The sequence below is a fragment of the Protopterus annectens genome, chromosome 8.part0, assembly GCF_019279795.1.
Source record: "Protopterus annectens isolate FY-2018-M chromosome 8.part0, PAN1.0, whole genome shotgun sequence".
In the NCBI taxonomy this organism is placed as follows: Eukaryota; Metazoa; Chordata; order Ceratodontiformes; family Protopteridae; genus Protopterus; species Protopterus annectens.
Window position 1 is genome coordinate 828,083,865 of NC_056741.1, and position 21,788 is coordinate 828,105,652.

General features: G+C 42.4%; 1 long non-coding RNA gene across 3 annotated transcripts in view; it reads left to right on the forward strand.

Annotated features, from left to right (window-relative positions):
• Positions 1–21,788, forward strand: part of LOC122809080 — a 138,720-nt gene that overhangs the window by 6,628 nt on the left and 110,304 nt on the right. For 2 of the 3 annotated variants that reach the window (XR_006365857.1, XR_006365859.1), the window contains exons 2-3: positions 15,673–15,772; positions 16,981–17,035. This is a non-coding gene — a long non-coding RNA (uncharacterized LOC122809080). Of the gene's footprint in view, positions 1–15,433; positions 15,773–16,980; positions 17,036–21,788 lie in introns of those variants that run through there. The other variant, XR_006365858.1, reaches the window with a different exon arrangement.

Here is a 21,788-nt window from a genome sequence, read left to right on the forward strand (position 1 = left end):
CTAGTCTATAGCCTTGTTAACTGCTATATTCTCTTCTGTCCAGGACTTCTCAAGGTATTCACAGACAATACCACAGTCATGTGGTATATCAACAAACAGGGGGGTATGAGATCTTAATGTCTGCCGGCTGGCACTTCTGGTATGGGATCTGGCTATCAAATATCAAGTGACTCTTCATATCAGAATGTTGTGGCAGACAGTCTGAGCAGGTTCTTTTCTCAAGCCCACGAATGGATGCTTCACGGGGATGTTTCTGGATATTGTTAATCAGTGGCATACTCCTCAAGCAGAGATCTCTTTCCCTTCCCATTGCCTCTGAACAGACAACTTCTCTGTTTTGTGTCAGAGTCCCAGGTCCTCTGATATGGAAGGTGGACGCCCCCTCATTTTCTTGGAAGGGGAGGTTTCTTTATGCATTTCCTCCCCTTCCTCTCATTCCAGGAGTCCTGTTCAAGATTCAACAGGATGATCCCAAAATCTTGTTGAGGACTCCCTTTTGGCCATGACCGCACTGGTTCCCTCTAATTCTGTATCTAGCCAAGGGCAATCATCACAAGTTACCTCACAGGGTGTATCTCTTCACACAAGACAAGGGGTCTCTCATCCATCCCCACCTGTCAATGCTTCAACTGACACTGGGTGATAGGGTTTTGATCCCTCATAGACAACTTTTTTCTGAGGATGTACTGCAGGTCCTGCAGGGGGCCAGGAAATCTACTAGGAAATCCTACTTGTCTAAATGAGAGGTCTTCTATTTGGTGTCTTTCACGTGACCTGGACCGACTTTCTGTGGATGTTCCTTTGGTTCTCTTATTTGTGAGTTGCTTAATGCTGGTTTGTCCTGTTCTTTAAGACCCACTTATCTCTTTCTGCTTGTCTGTCTTTAACTCCCCATTCGCGTCTAGATTTCAGGCTAAGCAATTTCTTAAAGGCATTCTTTTAATGTTAGACCTCCCAGGAAGCCTGTTCCTCCTCCCTGGGATCTTAATTTTTTTCTGGAAATTGACTCTGGCTCCTTTTTTGAGCCCGCTGTTTCAACTTCTTTGCAACATTGATCTTTGAAAACAGTTCTTTTGCTAGCTCCTACTTCTGCCAGATGGGTGTCTGAGTTGCAAGTCATTATGGCTTGTCCACCTTTTGTTTTATAAGGACAGGGTGTTCTTGTGTACTAATCCTTCTTTCATGCTTAAGGTGGTTAATTGAGTTGTCAATTAATCAGTCTATTAATTTGCCTACTTTTTTTTCCCCCTTTCTGCTGTCTGACAGTAAGATGGTGCTGCATACCTTAGATGTGCATAGACAGCTCAAATTTTATTTGGATAAAACTGAAGCTATCAGAAAATCTGACCAGTTATTTGTTTCCTTTCATCTTAGGTCTTTAGGTCTGGTCTAGCTGTTTCCAAGCAAACTATTTCCACTTGGATTTCAAAGGCTGTTTCCTTTTGTTACACTTTTTATGACGAGAGCCTTCCTTATTCTGCAAATGCTCATTCCGCTAGAGCTGAGGCTTCTTCTGGTGCTTTTTTCCAGGGCTTAGACTCATTCTGTTCTTGAAGCTGCTACCTGGACTTCTGTTCGCACCTTTACCAGACATTACCAGTTGGATGGTATCTCTAGAGCTGGTTTTGCTGCTGCCATTCTTCATGGCTTCTTGGAGGGCTCTGCTGCTCCCTCCTCCCAAGTTTCTTCTTGAGCTTTGGCACTCCCATTTGTAAGAAATACTGCAACGGTGAATGTAAGGACATAATACAGTTGTGTAAAATCTTACCATAGCAATATATGTCCTTTCCTTCACCGCATAAGTATTCACTCCCTCCATCCCCTGGTCTTTTTTCCTTCCTGAATGTCGCATTTATGCCCTACCCAGTGCAAGGAGTGTGCAAGTGACGTTCAGCGTACCTTTAAAGCAATGATAGACTTTGGTAAACTGGCCGGACGGTGGGTGTCACGGTAGGAAATCCCATTTGTAAGGAATACTTCAGTGGTGAAGGCAAGGACATCTACTGTTATGGTAAGATTTTACACAATTGTACTTTTTTCTTTGAAGCACTAAACTCAAAACCGTATCAACATTTTTTTTTCTTGATTTAGTTTCCCTCCAGATTCTTATGTTTGTATCAAAAAGGCATTAGTCAGATTATAAACTGATTAACACTGTTGTGTTCCCTGGAAATGTAGTCAGAAGTAGTAACACAAGCACAGCACTATGAGTTGTCAGAAAATAGGTCAAGGGTTCAGTTCTGAATGCCATATAACCAGCAAGTGTTGGGGTGGCAGCTTGGCAGTGGTTACCCAGGTGATTTGTGGAGCACTATACATTTTGCACCTCTTTCAGTTTTAAACCAGGTGATCAAAAGATAAAACAGTATGGCACTGTTCTCCATGTGGTAAAATGGCAAAATGGGTAGTTTTCCAAATAGTATTTCCAGGGTACTTTTCCGTTATCGGGGCAACAGTTCTAATGAGTTTGCAGTGATCACTGCTGATTTTCTGTCGGTCTGTTAATACTTAGCCATAGCCATTTAATACACTGATCATCTGTGAGCTAGCCTTCCTAAAAATTCATCCCCAACAAACCTAAACGCTAATTAAGTGGCCCTGTAATCACTTCCGATGTGAGGCAAATTTTATAAAAGACTAGGCTACAGCCTGAGCAATTCTATAGTGCCAAATACATAGTTGCCTCTTCTCATCCTATGACTTGATTGTTTTACTATTGCTTTAAGTTGCTTTAAGTTGCTGCACTGCTTGGTATGCCATATCTGGTTTATTACTAACTCCTGTGATTGTTTTCCGCTGATGTAAGTTTCCTTTCTGGTGTTTAGGAATGGCTTGCTGTAGTTTGGCTTATCTGTAGCTCCTGTAATAAACAAGTTAAACGCATGACGTGTTAATGTTTTTCAATCACTGTATGTTGTTGTACTTGTATTCATCTGCATGTAGGTTCCAGTTCATGATGCATTGCATTTTACTTAATTAACTGAAGATAGAGTTGCAATACCTTTGCATATGGTCGTGTATGCTGTTACAGCTCATGGAAACAGCATTGTAAAAAAAAAAAAATACAAGAGACTACAATAATCTAAACGCACTCCAAACTCTGTTTACAATATATATGTCAAGGGTTTAGTATGCAAATATTTTCCTGTAAGTACCACTGACATATTGACTAGCTGCCTTCTGTTCCAAGTAAAAGTTCGCTCTCAGTTCCTATGCCGTATGTGAAACGTAATTTGAAAATCTGAGTCCAAACCAAAGAAAAGTTTCTCACTGGCTGTTGGTACACACTATTTGTTGTACTCGCTAGGCTCTTCCCCTCTGAAGGAACCATGAAAGCTGTACTTGCCTTAAACAAGTGCGATTTCATAGTACAGACACACAGAAGAGAAAACGTAAATTATCTATACCGACAGCAAAGGTAAATTTTCCACTAAAGCAGACTAAAATTTATACACATCAGTAATAAACTGCACAAGTCCATCATGCACTTATTTGGAAAAGTAGCATCTGATGTTGTAAATCTTTGTTCATTAATTACTATTTGGACTTCGGTTCCGTCCTCGGAACCGATATGGCCATTTCCAAGCTCACGCCAGCCAAAAACTTTCAGGTAAGACCTACCCATAATGCCCCTTTCCTAGTTACTCCAGGTCTCGTTTGCTGCATTCCTAGTCAGACGTGCTATCCATCTCTCATTTTTAAGATGGTTTCTCTTCAAAATTGTTTATTTTTTTAGTCAGTATAGCGGTTTCTCACTGTTGCCTATAACCTTATTCTATTCCATACACTTTACCTTGGTAATTTCATTTCTTCCATTGTTGGTACTGTCCCTCTCTCCTGCCTTTGACAGACCCTTCCTTACCACTTGTGGTATTTTTTAAATACCATTGATATTCTCTCCCTTATTTTTGTTTTTTTTTTCTATAAGATAGCCTTGTTACCTTACTATGTCAGACAAAGCTAAGTTGGGGTTTAAACAGTGTGACAAGTGTGGGCGTAAGATGCGTAACTCGGATACACATGCTCGTTGCGTCTACTGTTTGGGTGTGGATCATATTAAAGCTGACTGACATTTGTGCTAGTTTAATCAAGATACCTTTTTCAGAGGCTCTATCTGGGTCGGAGGTCTCAACCCCTCCAAAGACCAAAAAATATAGAGAAAAACAGAGTCACTCTGTTCCTGCATCTCCGTCAGTTACGGAACCGAGTCGGCTCCGTGCTTCACCGGCACCCTCGGCGCAGACCTCTTCAGTACCAGGCTCTGTATCTTCTCCCTCTGTGCCATCCATGATATTCATCCCTATTTCGGTTCAAACCTCGGCACCACTGACTTTGGTGCCGTCCTTTGATCCGACATTAGCTCCGCTCACTGTACCTGCTTTGGCACCATCCCCAGCCATGGTGCTGACTTTGGCTCCAAAACTCGAATATCTCCCAAGGACAAGATACTCTCCAACTTACGACCCTTTTTTGGGGCAGAGATTTAGCCCCTTTCTAGAAAGACCTGATTCTCCTTCAGCAGTCTCCTTTAGATCCATTAGGAGTTTCTCTTGGCTCGGAATCTTTTACTACATCTTCCCCTGTTTATCCTTCTCCAGCCTCTACCCAGATCCCGGCGATCTCTGTACCAATGTCCACTCTGGTGCATACTGTCTCGGCACCGATGATGCTTTCTCGGAGCAGTGCTTGGACTGTCCGTACCTTGGTACCTGGCCCTATGACTATTTTCTCGCTGGCACCATCTATGTCCACTGCTCCGACAGCTTCCAGTCCTCTTGGAGCTCCTCAACTGGAGGTGGGCTCCTCAGGGCAGGGTGTGACCTCAGTTCTGAGGTTGTCCTTCCTGGTTCCGGGCTGCCATCCCTCCTCAGGCGGGCCTCCTGTCCAGGTGATGGAGAGGGTCCTTCACTCTAAAGGCTCACAGCACCAATGACATGAGTATCAGAACCCCCCCCCCCAGCATGCACCTCTCCCAACCCTCTGTTTCAGGACCCTGGGCACGGGAGTCGCAAGAACCCCCTTTGAAAGGGAACCCTTCTCCGGAGTCCTCCTCGGAAGATCCCACTGGGGAGCCACCCCGGAAGAAACTGTGCAAGAGGAAGCACCTTGATTCCCTGGTAGACCTGTGCTTCAGTGACTGTCACCATTCAGTTGTTGAACTATCTGGTACACGTTACTCTCCTCCAAAGAGACCTAATTTCCAAAATGTCTTCCTATTTGGTGGGGGTACTGCCTGATGAGGTGCGTGTAACCGCCGCCTCGCAGCTAGCTACCCTTGAATCCATTTCGAACTCCTCAATACGTTTGATATGTCACACCACCGAGGGGGCAGCTTGAGCTACCATATCGGGCATTGTCGTGAGACGTAATGCTTGGATGCGGTTGTGTGACTTTGCAGACCTCTTTTAAATCTTCCTTCGTCAATGCACCTGTTGATGAATCTGCACTTTTTGGACCCAAAGTATGAGACGCACTTGCACGTAGTGAGAAAGACGGAAAGACCTTGTCTGCTGTGGGCATACGCTTTTCCAAGCCCCAAAGGTCCTACTCCAGGAACCAGAAGGGAGGAAAAATGTGGTTCAAGAAATCCCAAGGATCTTTTCATGACACTCATGGTGAACAATTCCCCTCCCCCCTGGGCAACTCGTATGGAAGACCCCCCCCTTTTGGGGTAGAGGGGGTCCACATAACCAGGGAGCTTAGGATTCTTTCTCCTGCAGACCCTACCAGCGCTCCTGAGCAACGGCCCGATTTTGCTTTCCTCTGGAAACAGTCGGGGGCGTTTTTCTCTGCACCTACCAGCCTGGCATCTTTTTAATACCGATGTTTGGGTGCAGAGAATAATATCCAGAGGCTACTGAATACCATTTGATTTAATTCCCAGATCCGTCAAACGAATCCCTGATGTACCACCCAATCAGAGGGGAATTAGCAGCCTTAGAAATAGAAAAGCTTCTAAGAAAAAGATGTTCAACCAGTCCCACCAGACCATACAGGATCGGTTCTTTAGTGCCAAAAATGACGGGGCTAGAGACCAATCCTGGATCTCAGCCTATTGAACAAATTTATCAAACCTCAAAAATTTTGGATGGTCACGGTACAGTCCATTCTTCCCTTCCTAGGGAAGGACAACTGGATGTGTTCTATAGACCTCTAGGATGCGTACTACCACATAAAGATGGATCACTGCTCCCGGAGGTTTCTCCGCTTCCGGCTGGGAGCCAGTCACTACCAGTTCAGGGCACTGCCATTCGGTCTCTCAACAGGATCGTAGGTTTGTCCCGGGGATTACTTCCGTGTCACTATTAGACAGAGGCACAGCAAACTAAATCTTAAAAAGGGCACAGTATACTCAAATCAAGGGGTGGCGTAAGCCAAACAAAATCGGGCTAGGCTTATAATTGCCCCAGGGCAGATAGCCTAGTATGAACCTATGAACAGCCCCCAGAGTGTTCACCAAATGTATGGCAGTTGTGGTAGCTCATCTTTGACGGCAAGGATTCCAGGTGTTTCTGTATCTAGACTATTGACTCCTTACCACTCCAACCAGGAATCTCCCAGTCTGCAGCCTCTTACACTCAAGGTCTCGCTGTCATCTTGGGAATTACAGTCAACAAGGACAAATCTTAAATGTACCCACCGAAGACACTGGAATTTATTGGAGCAGTCTTCGACACAGCATCCTGTCAAGCCCCCCACACACACACACACACACACACACACACACACACACACACACACACACACACACTTCAGTCAGACATGTCAGTCGTCTGGTATATCAACAAACAAGGCAGAACCAGGTCTTACCCCCTGTGTCGGGAAACCATGAGGATTTGGCACTGGGCGATAGCTTCCAACCGCTCTCTTATAGCAACGCACATTCCCGGGAGTTCCAGTCTTATTGCTGACAATCTGAGCAGGAACATCCTGATGCCTCACGAGTGGTCCCTCAACCCTGTAACAGCGGGTCGGATCTTCCAACGCTGGGGCAAGCCTTGCCACGATCTGTTTGCTTCCCCCTTAAATTACAAATGCAGAAGCTACTTTGCCCTGACCCCCCCCCCCCCCAGGGGGAACCACCGAGGGATGCTCTATTGCACATTTGGCGCCAGGGTCTTCTGTATGCCTTTTACCCTCATTCCAAAATTTCTCCAGAAAGCTCAGAGGTTGAAAAGCAAAGTGATAGTCATTGCCCCCTACTGGCCCTGTCAAGTCTGGTTCCCGTTTCTTTGGCCTCATCTGATTCACAGCCCATGGATCCTGGATCATTCCCAAGACTTATCTCATTCTCAGGGACTGATTCATCCAAACCTCCAGTGTCTCAAGCTCACAGCTTGGTTTCTCCACTTCCAATGATTGCCAGGCTGCCTGACATCCCATCTCCTGTTTGTGAAATTCTTCTGGCTTCACACAAACCTTCCACCAGGAAAGTTTTTTCTAGTAAATGGACTAGGTTCTCTATTTGGGCCAAAGATCAAAACTTGGACCCTTCCTCTATGCCTATTCAAAAGATCCTACAATTCCTGACTACTCTTTTACATGCAGGAGCCTCAGCATTGACCATCACTGTACATTTAGTAGCTATAGCCAATTTTCATAAAGGACTTTAATTCTTCGATTGTCACACCACCTATGCAAGATATCTTTGAAAGGGGTATTGCATGTTAAACCTCCGGTCAAGCCTCCCTTAGAACCCTGGGACTTGACTTTGGTACTTCAGTGTCTCTCAGGTCCTCCTTTTGAGCCCTTTGATTCATGTGATTAAAAATTTTTTGTCATGGAAGACTTTACTTCTAGTAGCACTTACCTCAGCGAGAAGAGTATCCGAGCTGCAGGCCTTGAGTGTCAAGAGACCTTACTTGATCTTCCTCGAGTGTCAAGAGACCTTACTTGATCTTCCTCAAGTGTCAAGAGACCTTACTTGATCTTCCTCGAGTGTCAAGAGACCTTACTTGATCTTCCTCGAGTGTCAAGAGACCTTACTTGATCTTCCTCGAGTGTCAAGAGACCTTACTTGATCTTCCTCGAGTGTCAAGAGACCTTACTTGATCTTCCTCGAGTGTCAAGAGACCTTACTTGATCTTCCTCGAGTGTCAAGAGACCTTACTTGATCTTCCTCGAGTGTCAAGAGACCTTACTTGATCTTCCTCGAGTGTCAAGAGACCTTACTTGATCTTCCTCGAGTGTCAAGCGACCTTACTTGATCTTCCACACGGATAGGGTCTCCCTTCGTATTGACCCTTCTTTCTTGCCCAAGGTAATTTCTGGATTTTCCATTAACCAATCTATTGACCTGCTGGTTTTCTTCCCTCAGCACTCTAATAGAAGGTAGTACCTTTTGCACACCCTTGATGTGCATCGTCCGCTTCGTTGTTATTTGGACAGGACTAAATCTTTCAGGAGAACAGACCAATAGTTTGTGGCCTTTGCAGGACCCAGATTGGGTAAATCTGTTTCCAAATTGACTTTATCCTCCCGGCTTAGAAATGTCATTACCTTTATCTACCAACAAAATACTATCCATACCTTCCAGAATGAAGGCTCATTCTACCAGATCTATGGTTACTTCTGCAGTATTTCATTCCAGAGCCTCTATGGATGATATTTGCGCAGCAGCCACTTGGGCAAGACCTCTTACCTTTCATCTCTCATTACAAATTGGATTTGGCCTCCAGGGGACGAGCATCTTTTGGTTTTATGGTGCTCAGGAATATCCTTCCTTAGGGCCACCCAGAACTCGTGTAGCTGGGGACTTGGTCCTAATAGTAACTGATGAACAAAGATTTACAACATCAGGTAAAGAAGTTATATCTTACCATAATGTTCCATCTGTGTTGTAGATCTATGTTCATTCATTACTTCTCACCCTCCTTCCCCCTGCTTGGACACCTGGTGGACTTTAGGAACTCCTGGTTAGGGTATTTGCTCAGCCAGAGCCTTCTATTTTTTCTATTACTACATCTATTATATAGGGGCGGGCAAACTCTATCTGGAGTAACTAGGAGAGGGGCATTGTGGGTAGATCTTAGCTGAGAGTTTTTGGCTGGCGCGAGCTGTGACAACGGCCGTATCGGTTCCGAGGATGGAACCAAAGACCTAATAGTAATGAATGAACAAAGATTTACAACACAGATGGAACGTTATGGTAAGACAACTTCTTTTTATATCTGAAGTAAGATTCACTTGTTTCCTGGAACTAGAGACTGGTGGAATTTAGCTAGAACTACAAGAAAGTAGTTGGGCCGATAATGGAAAGCACTCATTAACAATTGCCCTGATAACGGAAAAGTACCAGTTCCAGATTTCTGTCCTTATGTGATTTTGTTATGTTGTGGTTGCTAATCACAGCTGTTAAGTTTCAGTAACTCGCATTCTATCCCCTTGTTGCTTCAGGAATAGCAGTATCAAACGTGGTGTTCTTATGTGACACTCTTGCACTGTAGGCAGAGTTATAACTAAATGGCTCCATACCACAGTCATGACGTTTTTTTCATTGCTCCAGGCTGTATGTAATTACTGTGGCCATACTGTCTGTGTTTACTCTGATCCGGCTTGGATATGGAAGAAGAGCTGCCATGAAACAATAACTGTACCCCACTTTCTGTTGGTGGAAGAACAATACTTTGCAGTACAAATCTGTTCACCTCTCATCCACCCACACTCTGAGCAACATGCAGTGTAGGGAATATGGCTATGAAGTTCTCAAAGTATGGGAGAAGATGCCACCCAACAGAAAACATTGGAGGCAGAATAAAGATCAGACACAGAGCACATCCTTCACAGTTTGGTTAGACCACTGGGGCATCCAGCAAAAGGAATCTCAGTCTTCAGTCAGAGCCCATGCTTTGATCCGGTATAGTTATATCAGTAGAGGAACTAACTTCCTGATGTCTGCTTTGGAGATGGCCTCTTCTGTACCAGATGCTCTGACTGAAGATTCGTGATTCCTTTAGTTGGATGCCACAGTTGTGGCCTTTGGATGTTGCTTGATAGAATATCATGTCCTTTTTTTGCAGAGCTGGAATGAGGGTTAGCTACAGCCTACAGCTGTGGGTTATGTTTACAGATGGTTTGCTGGAAGGGCGTTATGGAACTGAGCTGGTATGTAACTAAAACTGAGTTATCTCTAGGACCACAAACCTGAATTAAGGGTCAGCTGTAAAGTTGGACTCTGTAACTGTTTAGAATTTTGTAGAAGTCTTTTATAATATTTTGCATTTAATTTTGTGATGCCAAGATGAAAATTCTTTCAACTGCTTTGAAGCTGGATTTCTTTTGTCCTCTGGGACCACATTGAATGGTCAATGATGGTATGAAAGGACTCAACTTGCCAAGATAAAATAAAATCATGTTCGACTTTAAATTTTGGTATTCCTGGACCAACAGATTCTACAATTTTTTTTTTTGTTTATTAGTTCTCTTATGACAACTATATTGTTGTGGACACACTGTGATATGATACAGGTGCAAACCCTTTATCCATCACATAACATTTTTCACCGAAGCTTATGCAGTAGCATATACCATTCTGCCCAGAACTGCAGCCTAAGTAGTTACTGTGGTAACTATGTGAATGTCATTTGTATCTAACTCTTGGGGAAGCAAGACAGAATGCTGCACCTTTGTGCAAAACTGGAGCTCTATCTCATAGTTTGTGTGTATAACTATGAGGGATGTGAAGTGAAAGGCACTTGCTCTTACTGGAGAAAAACAAATTTAATGTGAAGAGCAAATTTATGTATACTTTTTCCCCCTTTTTGAGTCGCTGCTTTGGAACGTGGAACTGCATTAGGGGGTGCTGTCATGACATTTCCATTTCTATCCCTAGAAAAAAAAAAATCAAAATAAATATCATGGGTGGTACAGTGACTGCACAGTATTAGTGGTGCAGACACGCACTGCCTGGTTGTCTAGTTTCTGTCTCAACTGAGAAAGAGAGAGAGATTGTGATTTGTATGATAGATAGTAGATTTACTTCATATAGTTGAAGCGCACATCTGCGAGCCAGATGTGCGAAACGACGATTTCAGAATTTCAGAATGACTACACCAAATTCACAATTGAGCAAGTGCCAGTGTGCCTTCGGCATTCTAAGTGCAGATAGCACTATAGTGGGGATCGGAACATGTACCCCTTCCCTCACTGTAATGTGATCTTGGAGTTAGTATATTAAAGTAGCAGGGGGTGTGGGGGGTGCAGAGGGGCTTGCCCCCCTGCATGACTGTGTTTGAAGACATCCAGAAGTGGGTGTTTTAAAAACAAGCCTTTGCCATTCCCAGAATGTCAAATTCATTGTGCAGCACTTCTCGCTGTTTTCAGCATTCAAAAGTGCAGTTTCCAACCATGTGAGTCCGATATTTGTCGGATCACATATTTTACTTACGACGTTGTAAAGGTAAACCACGTAGTATTCATACTTTGCTAATACAAAGACTAGCACAGGATTATTAAATTGGATAGATATTTAAAAGTGCTGACTAATGACAGAAAAGGATAGGTACTGTTTAAATTGACCTGGATGGTTATACTCCAATTGACTGTATTCATAATCTTGGCCACAGGCAATATAAATGTAGAATATATTGTGAATTAATTCTGTATTGCAGACATTCAGAAAGCACAGTGTTATATTTTAAGAAAGAAAATATCCTGCATAGATTTACCCATTCGGGTCCAGTTTTTGTATTGCAGTCTTGAGTTAATAGATTAATGCTAGGCTGATCCAGCAGATCATTTGTACCCTAGCCAAATGATCCCACAGTGAATTTACCAATGTATGAATTAATACCAGACTCCAAACAGGATGAACCACTTTGAATCTCATTTTGCTCCTTTTCCGTAACTGCTTAAAGGGGCCAGAAATGGGGTGTATTTATGACTGCCCTTCCTGTTGTCCCAGATGAGCTTAAAAAGGGACAGGAAACTACTATGCCATGCATTCATGGAGAAAGTTTGTTCCACACATGATGTAATTTTTATAATGGATATCTAGAGGTCCTGTTTATATTGCAATGGAAGTTCAGAGGTTTAGGGTGTTAGCTTTGTGGATGCGAAGGAGGTTGTATAGGACTGAACCATTCAAGGCTCTGTAGGCAGCAGAAGTCTCCTGTCAAAAGTAAATAGGACGTGGAAAAGACTTGAGAGCCTTGTGGCTGTCAGGATAGCTGAAGTTGGGCATGCCCTTGATGGTCTTTGGTAAGGAAATGCTGTACTCTAAATAAATTCATAACTCAAGTTTTTATTATAATTGGCTTGATAAGGGAGGAGTAGAAGGGGTGATGATGTCCCTGGATCTATAAGATATTCCCTTGTTGGTTTTTAGTCTGGTTATACAAAAGGATTTCCTAAGCACAGTAGAATTGTAGTGGCTAATGAATAGCTCATTGCCAATAAAAGTACTGGCAGTTAGCCCAGAAAGTTAAGGCTGTAAGCTGTTGGCAAGGTATTTCCAGCAGTACAAGGTTTGATTTCTTCAGTCTTTATTTGCTTGCTGTGCGACTGAGTAAGTCACTTTAATATGACAGTGCTTTGGGTCAGTTGGGAATTTGTGTTGGGCTCCTTAATGGTCTCCATGCTTAACCTGTGAAGTCCATAATAGTCACGTTCTAAGTTGGGATGCTATCTATAGGGTGTTTTGAGTTTGCCGAAGGACACAGTGCAGCATTTCTTTTCATTTATGTTTAAACCGCAAGTACTCGCACAGAAAAGGGTACACGTCAAAGGATTCAGAGTACAAGTCCACACAATTTTAATCTGTTGGCATTTTGGTACAGAAAAGTTCTTTTGAGTGTGGTCCTAATACTTTGCACCAAGAACAATTGCCTCAGTCATCCCATGTTTGCTATACTACTGCCATCCAGCCTTTCTATATTCAGGTACTATAAACAATTCTGTTTCTCCCTTGTGATTACTAAGTGTTGTGCCAGCAGACTTTCAAAATATTTCTAGTGTTCCTTTCTTTTGTTTCCCTAAAATATATTTTCTTCCAAGGACACTGCAAAACATATAATACATTTGTACTTTTACATAAATTAGTTTTGAATAAGTGTCTATTAAATGTTCACCCTAATTTCATTACTGTTTTACATTGTTACAAATACAAGCTCCACATTTGTGGGTTTACTTTTTATCTATTTTTTATATCTGGACATTTGTAATGTGTGTGTACTATCATGTCTTTAATATTAATATTCTTCTCTGTAGAATAAGAGACCCTTAAAACCATGGGAACTGTGACTCTTACAGGCATGTCTCTGATTTAAATGCTTAAGGATAGTTACTAAAAAAAAATACAACATGTAGTATACTGTATTGCCCAGTGCCATTCACCATTAAATACTTTACTTTTCTTAGTACATTTTATATGTTTAATACATTCCAAAAATTACTATCTGTGTGCTTCACAGGCTTTACAGTTTAAACCTTTCTACATCACTTCTATTATATCCCCTTCTTAAAAACTTAATGTTTTTCCTAAATTGCATTTCGTGCACTACAGTTTCATCTGTCTCTCTCAAAATCTCTTCATAGGTTTAGTACGTGGTTAAACATTCTGAATGTTTTTGCATGGAAAAATTGGTCGTCGCACTTGATCCTTTCCTATGCATTTGTGTAATTATTTAACGCTTCAATTTCCCTTTCTAAAGTCCTATCCAAAAAAACATCCACTTTCATTTTAAGATGTAACCTAATCCCATGTAATCCCGCAAAAAAATATAAGATTCATCAAAACTACTTCTACATTTAAAAAAATTTGAATATCTTGTATGTTTTACCAGGTAATTAACAAATTAGTTTGTGGTATCTGTAAATATACTCAAATTGGAATAAGGTGGATCAGGTTTTGATTGATCATGGTTTCCTGCATCTGAAAGTAGGAAGGCTAATCTCAAGTATTTTAAGATGTAAGGAACTGTGTTGTATTTTACAGTACAACACCATTCCATTTCGACTTAAAGATATAAATCAACTGTTTGAATTTAGCTTTGCTGTTTTTATGATTTGAATGTGTGGGTAGGGTTTGACTGATGCTTATGGGTCTTCACTTTCCCAGATCAGTAGTGGGTCCCCCTTTGTGGAATGGGATGATTTTAAAGAAATTCTCCATACCTCTGGCATGAATCCAGTGGAAAGTCTGAATTAACAGAATTGATTACTCTTGCACTTTACACTCCTTGACCACATCTACTGTTTTTCTTTGTTCCAGAAATGCTTTTGGCATTTCTTGATGGGGAGTGCTTTCTTTCCAAGAGCCCATTAAGCTTGCTCTCCTTTCACATCATTGGGCGTTATCTGTATCCTTAACCGGATAGGTTTTCTAATCATGGACTCCATAACGTCTGCATCATACCCACATTTTATAACACACCTGTCTACTTTCCACAATCTCAAAGTTTGTCACTTTTCCTAATAACCAATGCAGCTTTGAGTATCACAAGAAGGGCAAGTCACAAACAATGTACATGTCTAAATATAAATTATTAGAAACGTCTGCGCATGTATCATTTGCATTTAAGACCCTGGACTTTGAGTGAGATCAAATAATCCTTTATAAATGCATTTTTCTCTCTACATTTTTTATAAACTGTGACAAGAGACTGCACCTGGAGTCTTGTTATGCTCCTGCCTTCAGCAAGATCTGTGGACACTGCATTAGTGTAGTGGTTGTAGTGATGATATTCATGTCCGTTAACTCTCTCCAGTGGAATTGGTAGTGTGACGGCACATGGTCTTGTAAGTAGAGCAGGTTTAACTTCAGGAAAATAACACATTCAATAAATTGTAAAACAGTTGTAGAAGCAACTGTTGTAATTGCAACAAGAAATGATAAAGCTCTGTGAATGTTTACCAGCATATTTAAGTCTTGACAAAATTGATATAACTAAGCAGGAAATGGTTGTCATTTTTGTCATGTGATCATTTTAGCAGACAAATTACTTGAATGTAGTTTATAAAACGTGGAAGTGTTTTCTTTTGTTTTACTTCCTTTAAATATTAGTACTGAGAAATCTATGCTGTAATTTACTGCTGGGCAGTGTCATGCTGCTGCTAAAATGTCTTTTCTCTTAAGGAGACTCTGCCTGTGGGCTCTGCACATCCCACTGAAGGGCTTGCAGTGGGCCATGCTGTGCACACCTTTTGAATGTAGCTCAGCCATAGTCCCTGTATGTCCCCAGCCTCTACTAGAGATTAACCTTGAGTCTACCTTTGGGCATGTGCACCACCACACCATGATGGGCATGACGGTTCTTCATGCCTACACCAATTAAGTGCACAAGCACAGTTTGATTTCTGGTTAACTAGACTTTGGGCTTTATCCCTCTGCATGTAGCTTGACATGAAGCAGGTTCAGTTGCTCGCATGTTGGTCTTTCTGTACAATATAGAAGTAATGGCTTTTTCAGCAGTATCCGTGCTGGTATGCACTGCTTTATACACTGCTTAAACAAAAACGGTTATAGCTCACCATTCAAAACTTGTATTATCTTTGAGCTTTCACCCTGCTGTAGGGGCCTTTGCACTATCAGTAGCCAAAAAATAAATAAATGTAGGATACATAATGTATATATTGTAACAGGCTACAGGTTTTCTCAATTTTCTGCATGCCTTTTTATCATTTCAAAAGGGGAGCCAAACTAATGTCCTTTTTCTTACCTCCATACTTATTCAGATGGTCGCAGCAAGAAGGCACCAACATCACCGACCTCAGTTCAAAATAAAAAAGCAAGACTTAATTTCGATGCACTGGAAGTCTCCCTTTGCTTCAAGGAGTATGATCATCTTGGTTGCTTCTTTTACAAAGCTGAATTCTTATGTTTTTATGTTTTTGATCTAGTAAAAAAAAAAAAAAAAAAAAAAAAAGAAGTTGTGGTGAGGGTTGAGCAAAGTTAGAAGTTCTTGAAATCTGAATTTATTTACAGTTTAAAAAAAGGTAAATATAGATGAATTTGAGTGGTTTACTACATGATTAAAGCCCTACTGCTCAAGCTGGACTTGAGCCAGACCACAGTGATTACAGTGATTTTAAGGATTTGGGAATAGTTCATGTAGGTACTTAACTTACTGGACAAGCCTCCCCCAACACACACAACACCTTTCCCAACTCGTTATCAATGTGTATGGAGCAGGTAGATGGAGGAGGTAATTAAGATCTTGTAAGTTAATATGATGCCATCTTTCCTATGCAGCATATAAGTTGGTGATAAGCATCTGAAACCTGTAGTTAGAACAGCATGTGTTAAACAGCAGTTAGTGCATATGGAGGGCAAAACAAAGTGGTAGACTTTATGATTAACTAGAGTGGCAAAAGCCGTGGAAGGTTTAGACTTGGTTGTGTTTTGTTCATTAGTTCCTTTTAGTTCATTTATTTTTTCCACAAAGTCTTCCTGGAAGATTGGGGCATTTTAACTGCCTTTGGGTGATGGTGCAGTTTCTGATGGTGTAAAAGGGAACTGGTCATGAATCAGAAGAAATGTTCTTAGATTTTCTGAGGTAATGAGAACATTTTCGCAGAAATGTAATTTGACTTTGGCTTTTCCTGTGGTGATTCTCTTATTGGTGTGCAGTTGCGATTGTCAATGGATTGGCTCGGTTGTTTGCTAACTTTGTGGTGTGGAAAAGATGGGTGTCCAAGCCTCAGTTTTGGACTTCACCTAATATATGTGAGGAAGAAATGGTTTCCAGGTGATGATGGAGTTTGAGAACCATATGCCCTGTTTTAACTTTAAGGAATGCGTTGGAGGAAAGATTGACACTCTCCAAAAATTTCCCTGATTTGAATTGCACTAGGATTTTTGTGACCTAAAGTTTTCGTATCTGTCAACTGTGATCTATGGTGCATAAAGACGGAAGATTTATTTGTGTTTGTAGAAATTTTTAGTAACAAAACTATGATCTGATTTACAATTTTGTGTAGTCCATTGCTTTTTAATTTGTATACAGTGCCAAACTTTGATCTGTATCATATTTTTTCCTCCAGTGTGTAATGCCGGACTGACATTTCAATGGTGTGTACATAACAGCATATTTGCAAGGTGAAGTATTTATTTTATGGTTATTGATTTTATGCAAGTATACTTGTATATTGAAATATGAGAGTGCTGATGAACCTGTTGCACGGAGGCCTAATATTGTCCAAGTTCTTACTTGTGTTATTGACTCCTGTTTTTCCTGATTAACCAAACTTAAGTGTTGTATGTTATCTTTCAGTGTTTGGAAATGCTAATCAAGGAGCCAGCTGCAATAGCATTGAGAGATAAAGCCCTCACTATCACCTACTGGCCTAGGTGACCCAAGTTTGAGTAATGTTTGTGGTACCTGATGAAGTTTGCAGGGGTGAATGGAACTGAGCAGTCACTGTGGCTTGCCCATGCTGGGGCAAGGGGCTGGCTGTAGCTCTCCATTTGGATAACACCTTGTTGGATTATTGTGTATTAGTCATGGAGATCAAGCCTGAGCATCCTTGCTACAATGGAGCACATGTCCATAGCCATAGATTCAGCATGTAGAGGCATGTTCTCTCTAGCTGGTAACACATGGCAGATCTTGGGGGAACTGCCATGAGTAAGTGTTCACTAGGGCTTTTGGGTAGGTTGCTCAGCAGGACTAGCAAACTGGACCCTCTTCTCTTATAATTTGCAGATTGGATGGGAAAATAAGTCTGCTGAGAAGGAACAAATGAGCTGTAAAGCTGTTGCCTAACTCAGGGATGTCTAGTTCCCACGCCACTGACTGAGTGGTCTAACTGGGTACAGGTAGCAGAAACATTGGGCAAGATCAGGTGGAGGCAGTGATAAGTTTAAAAAAAAAAAAAAAAATATGTGCTTAATGAACAAGTTCATGTTCTAAGAATGGGATTCTTGGAAGCAGGTTCGTAATGTTTTATGGTAAGATTGTGGGGTATATTAATCTGAAAGAGATTAAATTTCTACAGAGAATGCTTTGCCATTAGAATATTAGGCCTTGGAGGCCGGGAATCTAAATTAAGTGAGTAATCTGTTCCTGTAGGGTTGTACATTTGCTGCTGTTTGTATGTTAAATAGTCAATTTTTTCCATGTCTCTGAAAAGGTGATCAAGGTTGAATATTTACATGCTGAAGTGGTTTAGTATGGTGTTAATGCAAAGTGATGACTTTTAATCTGTGTGTGGTGGAAACCAGGCCACTACAAAGGGTAGATTGAGACGGAGCCTGATAAGAATGGTGTTACGTGGTATGATGAAGCGAATTTCATGGCGGTCCCAGTTTGGTATGAAGTTTCCCAGACTTGAAGAGGAAGAGTATGTATCACTTGAGTTGTTTTAGCAGGTAATCTGTGGCTTCCCTGTAAACTGATTCTGTGACTAAATGATAGAAAATAAGGTTATGTTTTAAACTGAAATCACAGCAATTTTCATGACTGAATACACCTCTGATATTGTAATCCAAATACATAAATAAAAATCCATACAGTGCAAAGCATCCAAGACCATAGACATCCTATCTTTCAACTGTCCATAATTTAGCTTCATATTTTTTTTCCTCCATAGTTTTCCATCATATTTTTTTTCTGTCTTGTGTACAGTGTCTTTTCTGGTAAATCACTGAAGATGACAGTTGGTCAGTGTTGGACATTCATTTCATACTTAACTGTTTATGCATTGAGTCCTGATCGGAAAGTGTCTTGCCATGGAAAGATCATTTTCCTCCAGCTTCACTTACTGTAGGTCATGCTTAGAGAAAGTAAAATGTCAAGCTGTTTTAACTTCTACTGTAGTTTTCTGTTTTAGGCACACTCAGTAGCAGTGCCATATTTAGCAAAGATAATAAAAAGTTTGCCACTTGCTTTTTTCTGTTTGTGCAGCTTAATATGTTGCAATGAAGTGGCAGACTTTTTTTTTTGGCAGGCGTTATATGTACATTAGTACCTTTATCAGAAAGCATCCAGTTTCCTCCCACATTCCAAGGGCATTAAGTAGGTTGATTGGATAATCTTAAATTTGGTTGGAGGTGAGAGTACAAGGGGAGCAGTGGTGTGGAAGAATAATTGTAGCAATGGTAGCTATGTGGCAGTAAATTTTCACTGTCTATGTGACCATCTGACCCATATGCAAAACATGGGGGGGGGGGGTTTGTGGATGGAGAAACTTCATTGTCCAATTGGGTCAAATAGAAATCTGTGATAGGTTGTCCCATTTTGCCTTCGTTCTTGCTGTTTGGGTTCAGAGCCGATCCTTGGCCTACTTCTATAGCTCGAGAACTATTTACTGGTTCAAGGCTAACCCTTATCCCAGAATGCTCAGCGTCGGCTACCCAGATCTCGTTTGCCGCTTCAGCTGCGAGGTTACTTCTCTACTAGCTCAGGCTTAGTATAGTTTTTTTTCTATTAATTGTTTATTCTTCAAAATTTATCAGGTTTTTGTCTAGATAGAATACTTTATCCCTTATCACCTTTCTTGTGTGTTGTAGCTTTGTTGGCCATCGCTCCATACTTACAGGCCTTTGTTTCACCTTAACTTGTTTAAATTAGAGAGCCCCCCCCCCCACTTAGGACAGCCATTTAAATTAGAGGCACTCCTTTCTTTTCCTTAACTGTGTAAAAAAAAAAAAAAAAAAAAAAGACTGTTTGCTGCTTAGTTTAGTAGTGTAAGATTTCTAAAGAGGCCAAAGTTTCAGGCTTCAAAAAGTGTGACTCATGCTGTCAGAAAATGTATCTGACAGATGGGCACACTAGCTGTGTTTATTGTTTAGGAGCTGTGCACCTGCAGGACTCCTGCTCTGTCATGCATTTAATCCAAGGGTCCTGCCTGCAGGAGCGCAAAGACAAAGTAATCCTTTGAGGATTATTGAAACCACAGGATTCCCTGGCTAAAGGTTCTCAGCCAGTGAAATCCTCTTAAGTCTGTCAAGCCATCGGCTCCATCCTTGGAACTGACTCTTGGGCTTGAACAACCAGGTTTGTCAGTGCCGACTAGCATCGACAAGTCAACTCCTCCCTCGGCTCCAACTGCTGTCTAGGAGCCGTCTCAGAGCCACAAATGAGCAAGGTCTTCTTCATTGGATCTGATCCACTCGGTGCCAGTCATCCTTATTAGGAAGTGAACGCAGTCATCGCTCTTCATCCCACTCCTCTCAGTCCTCTAGGTTATTGGATCAGGATGTGGAGAGAGTAGTCAGCAGGTTGCTTAAATCACAGGCCCTTGCGAAATTACTTTCCAGCCCACTTCCATCTGCCTCCATCTCCATTCCTCCTCTGACCACACTTAGTTCAGAGCCGGAGACCATGAACGCACTGATAGTAGAACTGACCTTGCCGATCACCTCCTCTTCGGTTCTGACGTCGGCTCCGATCACCTCGATTGTTCCGTCCATAGAGGGATCTGGGCGCTGAAGCTCTCATCTGCTCTGAGGGGGGGGAAGTGGCATCGGACCATTGTCCGACCCACACTCTCCCTCTCGGAGCTTCGGCGCAGGTGAGCTCAGCTCCCACATCGGCCTCAGAGCCATCGCCTTTGACACGGAGAAGGACTCCCATCTCTTTGGAGCCGGAGCTTTCTTTGCCTTGGGGTTGGGATGCATTCGAGGTCATGCGGAGTGTGCTGTCCCCTGAAACAGCCCTACTGTCAGCCCCATCGGCTTCTTCTCTTGTGGTGCCTGTGCCAACCTCTGTTCCTCCAACAGCCCAGAAGTGTAGGGAACCTATACCCCAGGACACCCCATTGGGTGACCCCTCTTCTTCAGAGGCCTCCCCTGATCACTCAGAGGAGCTTCCCTGGAAGGAGTGCAAGAGGAAGCACCTAGACTCCCCTGAGTCTGTCACCTCAGATACAGACCTGATTAATTGGAAGGGTCCCCCTGGTCCCCCTCAGAAGTTTACTTTTTGGACATCCTTGAAATGCTTGGGCAGAGGAGTGGCTGGTCTTCCCTAGCCCTTACCGAGGACAAGTCTGTATACCTGGAGGCATTCGGTTCCCGACCCTCCACCTCCTGGGTGTCTCCACCTTTCGATCCACTCATGTCTGTAGTGGCTCGAAAGGCTTGGTCAGCTCCGGATTCTGTGGAACCTACTCAGAGGAGACCAAATAAATTCATAACAGCCCCCCAGGGCAAACAATTTCTCACTAAAGGTGTGCCAGTTGATGCCATGGTGGTAGCAGCAGCCACCAAGAAAGAGATAGCAGAAACTTCTTCGTCTGTCCATCCACCAAACAGAGTCTAGGATGATGGACAGATATGGGAAGCAAATGTTTTCCTCAGTGACCTTCTCCATGAGGTCCCTGAATTACCTCTCTCATTTTACAAGACTTCAAAGGGATCTCCTAAAAGAGCTTGGAGATATCCTACAGCTGAGGTAGCATCAGCCAAAATAGCTTCCCAGCTTGCGACTCTTAATTCAGTAGTCAACTCCTCCATGAGGCTGATTTCCTATGCAGTCAATGGAGCAAGCAGAGCTGCAGGTACAGGACTGGCTCTCGGGAGACATGCTTGGCTGTGTCAATTTGCGGAACCCTTTCGAGCATCCTTCACAAATACTCCCTTTTGATGGCTCCTCACTTTTTGGGCCTCAGGTAAAAGACACGCTTATCATGTGTGAGCAGGAAGGCAAGACTCTCGCTGCCGTGGGAGTCCATTTTCCACTCCTAACAGACCTTATCCCAAAGGTCAGTGGGGTGGAAAGATGTGGTTTCGAAAGTCCCAGGGACCCTTGCCTGACACACATGGTGATTTTTTTCCCCTCAGGGGCAGAGGGGGAAATAACAATGGCAGACACCACCCTCATGGCAGAGGGGGACTGCAAAATCAGGGTGAC